General features: G+C 46.5%; 1 long non-coding RNA gene across 2 annotated transcripts; it reads right to left on the bottom strand.

Annotated features, from left to right (window-relative positions):
• Positions 1-900: 900 nt before the first annotated feature.
• Positions 901-4,670, bottom strand: LOC115326798. Of its 2 annotated transcripts, XR_003919668.2 has the most exons (5): positions 4,658-4,670; positions 4,408-4,566; positions 3,301-3,852; positions 2,811-3,177; positions 901-1,545 (listed from the first exon to the last, which is right to left on the bottom strand). It is a non-coding gene; the product is annotated as an uncharacterized LOC115326798 (long non-coding RNA). The 2 variants fall into 2 exon arrangements; XR_005716928.1 differs by lacking the exon at positions 4,658-4,670 and having other exon boundaries at positions 4,408-4,621.
• Positions 4,671-5,343: the final 673 nt, after the last annotated feature.

Below are 5,343 nucleotides of genomic sequence, written 5' to 3'. Positions count from 1 at the left end.
GGGCGCCGCCATCTTGAATTGTCGTCACTTCCAGTATGGGCGACGAAAAAAAAGTAAAACGTTTCAACCTGTAACTAGTAAAAAAATAGAGGCGAGCCAAAACGAGAATGTGTGACGGTTAGGCTTATATCCTAAATGTCTTCTATTGGCGTGGCAACGGCAAAGTTACGTTTTCGCCCATACTGGAAGTGACGTCAATTCAAGATGGCGGCGCCCTTGTGGAAAAGGTCTATAAGTGCTCGCAAAAAGCTGACTCACAAAAAGGGTAGGGTAGACGGAGCGTTGTCTGGTGTTGTGACATTATGAAAATGGTCCTAGTCATTGTTAATTCTTTTCAGTGCACTTACCGCCTCGAGCTTCTCGAGGAGGCGCACAATCACTTGGTGTCCTCCCCTACCGTCTTCGATCGCAAAGAAAAAAAAAAAGGAATTGAACAAAAGTAAAAATAACTACCCCCCCCCCCTTTTTTTTTTTTTTTTTTTGTAGAATTGTTTATTTGGATATTTTTACTTAGATTCAGGGGCTTGGTGTTGCAAAAAAAAAAAGGGTTTGCGGAACTGAAGAGTGCCAAGCCTCTCCTTGCGCTGGTCGATTCGCGTGACAGTGTCACTGCGCTCGACTTTACAAAAATGAAAAAAAAAGAACTTTATTTAGAATTGGGGGGGGGGGGGGGGGGGTTGGTTCTGACAAAAAAATGTAACGGATTACAAGGAATCCGTTACGTAAAAAATGTAACGGAATTACTTTAAAATTACTCTAGAAAATATGTAATTAATCCGTTACTAAATTACTGATAAATGTAAAAGATTACAAGTAATTTCGTTACTTGTAACGGATTACGTACAAGTCTGATCAAACCCAGCTGTAAGGTTCTGGAACCTTTTTATTTGTTGTCTTACTTCGCCCGGAGGCCCTGCGCGAAAAGTTTTGGGGACTCTTGTGGGGTTCGCTCGTGGATGTTTACGACCTCTGGAAGGGAGAAGTTTGTGCGCGAGGCGGGGAGCCCCCTTTGAGGTGCGGGTGTCCCGTTAGACCTCATTCACACAGCCGGCGTCCCTCCCATCCCGGCACCGTCACGGGAGCACGCCGGGGCGGGGACGCGACGGCAGGGTTTCCGAACAGGCCGCGCAAGCAAAGCGACGGAGGCCGCGACGGCAGTAATTGGATTGGATCGGACTGCTTATTTATTCAACTTAAATTACAAAATAAAGAGATAATTGTGCCTGAACATTCGTGCGCAAAATGTAAAATACTGGTAAAAAAGGGGCAAGTAAATATTGTCTCCGGAGCTTGACAACAGTGGGAGGCATGATAAATATAAAGTAACACGATATACAGACAAAGCAACCTAAACGCGTTGACGTTTTGCTCGAACAGCTGCTATCTGCTGGCAATGGATGGCGGTCCACCTCCCATGGCTGCGCTCAGTAGCATCCACTGCCTCTGGAGGCTTTGCTTGTGCGTCCGGATGGCCTCATTACTGGCCACTTAGTTCGGTCTGGATGAGTTTGGCGTCTTCCCATTCTCCAGCTGGCGGATCTTCATCTAGAAAATGGATAACGAAGTTGTCAGAGCCCGCTATGTAGTGACTTACGATTCATACCTTTCGTTTTCGAGTAAAATTTTATAATTCCCCATTTTCGCACACGGGCGAGTCGGGTTGAACTCAATTTTTCCCAGAGAGCCCGCCTTCTTTAGACGCGAAGACCAGGCAAAAGAAATGTAATTTATGAAGCATTCTGGATCCCTTTCACAAGTGTCTCGACCGTAAATGGTGTCGTTATCTCAAATAAACCTCTCCTAGTTTTTCTGACCGCGAACATAGATTGCCTTCAGGATGAGATTAAATGCTGCCTGCTGGAAAGAATCTCCAGAAGGTAACTAGTGGCCGAGTGCTCCATTGGCATGACGCTAGTGCGCTACCAAAGCTAACAAATACTGCACCGCTGTTCTTGATCTTCCGAGAAACAAAAAATAACAGATGAGCCCGATATTTGCTGAAGTACTTTGTTCGGTGTCAGTGAAACACTTCGTGCGCTGGAACTGATTCTCCATACAGTAATATGTGTACATTTATATAGTTAAATGTATACTAAATAGTGCACACACTTTAGCACAAATATCGATATTGGAATGTGAAAAGAAAACTTTTCACATTCAAATAAAAACACTATGAAAAGCAAGCGAAATCCGTATTTACGCCTGCAGATTATTCTTCTAGGGCGCAATTAAGTGTAAGAATAATCGTGGCCGTCCATTTCCTCATTCAGTGAAATTTGCAAAAGGCGCTTCCGGTGTGATGCAGGTCGTTGTAGATAAGATTCCTTATGACAGCAACCTGCGTCACGGCGGGGAAGGGGGGGGGGGGGGGGGGGGGGGAGGTGATTTGCGCCTAGTTTACGGTTGAATCAGGCGACGGAAACGTAAAAACTACCTCAAATCCCTTTTTTTTTTTCTTTACGCGCATTGTTGATAGCCTTTGATAATATCTGCCTTCCAAACTGCAATTTCGATAGGCCCCATGGGACCGCTATTAAAGAGCTGAAAAACAATTTTGACTAAGTAGTCAAGAGAGTGTGACTGTTATCGATTCAACTATCTAATGTTCGCCCTGCCCGACAAGCACGCAGCGAAGACTGCATCCACATAGCTGTGACCAAATATATCTTTCTTAAAGTGTTCCCCTTCTGTAACAATTTGACTTGAACGTGCGGCAGGTAACATAACCGTGCGCACATCACCATGCTAGGAAGAATGAAAACGATAATATTTAAATACTTTGGTGCTTATAGATGAGTGTAGTCATTTACCTGAGTCATATGGTGGATATTTCGCTGAAACTCCGCCATAACTTCCCGCGGGACATCCTCGGTTGGCACTAAGAGCGCGAACCTAGCGATCGACGTTAACCTTCCACGTGGTTCCCCGGAGGTGGTCTTAGTCCCTGTTGTGGTTCCAGAGGCTGACCTGCCGCTTTGAATGCAGCCACTGACTTTGAAAGTAGTCAGCGAGCTTGGTGATGGCTGCGTCCATCCTCGGGGTTCCGGTGGTCGATGTCAGACTTCTGAATGACGTCACCCAGTGGGGAACCACGAGAGGCTCCGGGAGCAGGGCGAGACTCACAAGCCTGCGAGCCCACCTCTTGAGGTCTGGTCGCTGGGGATCCCCCTAGAGCACCTGAAAGGTGAAGGTCAAATACAAACAATTACTTTAGGAAACGGCGCGTGTGATGCGCGATTGGCAATCACAGATTACGTCTTGTATAGTTTCAATATAAGTTTTGAAGGAGGCTGTACTCACCCGTAGACCTAGTTGAGCCACCTTGCGTGTGATGCCTTGAGCGAAATGGAAGAGGCATCCCTTCGACAGTGCCCCAGGAAATTCAGCTTCAAATGAAGCGATGTCGGTCATCTCAAAGTCGAAATGTCCCACCTCAAGTTCCCCGACGTCACCACATGTCAGCACCAGGGCAGAGCGCAATACATAAAAAGACTTCGAATAGCTTGTTTGCGTCTTGTCTGGTAGCAATCCAACGACGAGAGGCAGTCCCTCTCCTCGCACGATACCATGTATGCTGTAGAGCTGACTGAACACTGGAGAGCAATAGTCAAAGGTCCCGTCACAGACCCAATGCTTAGACTTATGCAACGTGTGCATGTCTAGCGATGACGCCATTATAAGAAATGGAGGCTGTGTCTGTTCGAAGAGGACGTAGCTGTCGATCAGGTATGTATACTGTTCCAGGACTCCCAGGTCTGCGAAAGCTCATGCCACGCTGGTGCCGGATCTCCTATGCAGCGCAGTGTCGGGTACTGCTTATTGATTTTTCTGTACTACTGGGACTTGACGGACCTGTGAAGAACACGGGGAAGAAGAGTGAGTATTTTCAGCTCAAACGCAAACGACATACCGCTTCGCAAAAAAAAAAAAAAACGCATCCTGGTTGTTTATTGATAAATTTAGAATGATTTTAAGGCGCCTTATTCTTGTTATTTTTGTGCGCGAGATAGCCTTGACTGTGCTAAAGGCGGGAGCGTGGAGCACTTTTACATCGCTCCAAATCCACCAGTGGGATTCCGCATAAGTAGGAAACGGTCTGAATCAAAAATTCAACACCGCGTCGCTGTACTGTGACACTAACAATTTCTATTGCGTACGAATTGTTTCTTCATTTTTGACCTAGCTATATGGTATACTTAGCTTCAAAGAGAATGTTCGCCTAACTGCATAATCACCTGTCAATTTTTTTCAAAGACATTAGTATCCGTGTTTGAATTCAACTATTTTTCTTTCTTCAGCACAAGTTCGTTTTTACTCTTGATATGCTTGGTGGTTTTATTTAGGCTCAGTCAAGTGAACAATCAGACATTTCGTTGGGGCTACACAAAAAGTAAAAAAACAACTCACTTGTAGGATGGCAGGTGTCTCTATGTCTCGCTGCTCGTGGACACTGTATGCGGAAAACGATATGGCGGCCTGCATATTCTCGTACGCTTCGCGGGGCCTTTTTGCCGTGCTGGTGGGAATCGCCAACCGATGCTCTCTTTCACGATGCTTGGCGGCAAGCTGTAAAAGGAACGCCGTCGAACAAGTCGCAGATTCCACAGGAAGCAATAGACACTTCGGAAAATTAACAAAGAGCCAAGCAATATAATACGTTTCTATAGACCTTTTCCACAAGGGCGCCGCCATCTTGAATTGTCGTCACTTCCAGTATGGGCGACGAAAAAAAAGTAAAACGTTTCAACCTGTAACTAGTAAACAAATAGAGGCGAGCCAAAACGAGAATGTGTGACGGTTAGGCTTATATCTTAAATGTCTTCTATTGGCGTGGCAACGGCAAAGTTACGTTTTCGCCCATACTGGAAGTGACGTCAATTCAAGATGGCGGCGCCCTTGTGGAAAAGGTCTATACACCAACTCAACTCTCCTACGTCACGCCGCGGTGGTGGCGCGCCGGACGCACTTCCGGTCTGGGGCGGTGGGCAGAAGTCGCCGTGCCAGACATGCATTCCCGTGTTCCTTTGGAAGAAACGAGACAAACAACCTGCCTTCCTGTCAAAATGCTGCGACGGGGGCTGTACCAAGAGAATCTGGGAAGGTTTGAAGATCAGTTTTCATGTGTTTTTGCCCCCTCCGTTCGTCCGAGAACGTGGATTGTAGCCGTGAAAAGGGCAAACCTGACGCTGTCGAACTACGATTGCGTGTGCGGGCCACAATTTGTGGTCGCCAGATGTATTTCCTTTGTTCCAACATGACCGAGAGAAAACCCCCAAGTTGTCCGGACCACCCACGGATTCAGTGCGTCTTCAAATTCACACGGCCGCCTGATCGTTCGAACTT

Source organism: Ixodes scapularis, unplaced genomic scaffold, assembly GCF_016920785.2.
Source record: "Ixodes scapularis isolate PalLabHiFi unplaced genomic scaffold, ASM1692078v2 PGA_scaffold12__126_contigs__length_90152505, whole genome shotgun sequence".
In the NCBI taxonomy this organism is placed as follows: domain Eukaryota; kingdom Metazoa; phylum Arthropoda; class Arachnida; order Ixodida; family Ixodidae; genus Ixodes; species Ixodes scapularis.
This window is presented reverse-complemented; position numbering and strand designations above follow the sequence as displayed.